Raw genomic sequence first — 511 nt, 5'->3', positions numbered from 1 at the left:
CGAAAAAACCGAAGATCCATTCCCCCCGTCCTCGCCCCAAATCGAAGCCGCCGCGAGGGATCTCCGCTCCAAGCCCTCTTTGATTCCCCTCTGAGCCGCTCTCAAATCTGCAGCGAGTTCTCCGCCGCGAGTCCCCTCTGAGCCGCCGCCTTTTGAGAGCCTCCAGCCCCCCGTTCTGTGTGCGCCACCACCAGCCCCCCTTCCCTCCTTCTCATCTCTTCCGCGAGATCGAGCCGACCAAGCCGCCGTGAGTTCCATCTTGATCCCTCTCTCGAGCCGACCAAGCCGCCGCGAGATCTCCCCTCCCCCCGTCCTCCTCCCAAATCAACAACCGTCGAGAGATCCAGTTCGGCCGACCGCGATCTCGAGCCGACCAAACCGCCGCGAGATCTCCCCTCCCCCCGTCCGCCTCCCAAATCTGAGCTGCCGCGCACCTACAGCCGCCAACCCCAGCCCTGATTTCCCTGTCAGGTAAATTTTCAAAAATCTCTTCTCCCCAGAGCTTTAATTC

Source organism: Asparagus officinalis, chromosome 6 (genome assembly GCF_001876935.1).
Source record: "Asparagus officinalis chromosome 6, Aspof.V1, whole genome shotgun sequence".
Taxonomy (NCBI): domain Eukaryota; kingdom Viridiplantae; phylum Streptophyta; class Magnoliopsida; order Asparagales; family Asparagaceae; genus Asparagus; species Asparagus officinalis.
This window is presented reverse-complemented; position numbering follows the sequence as displayed.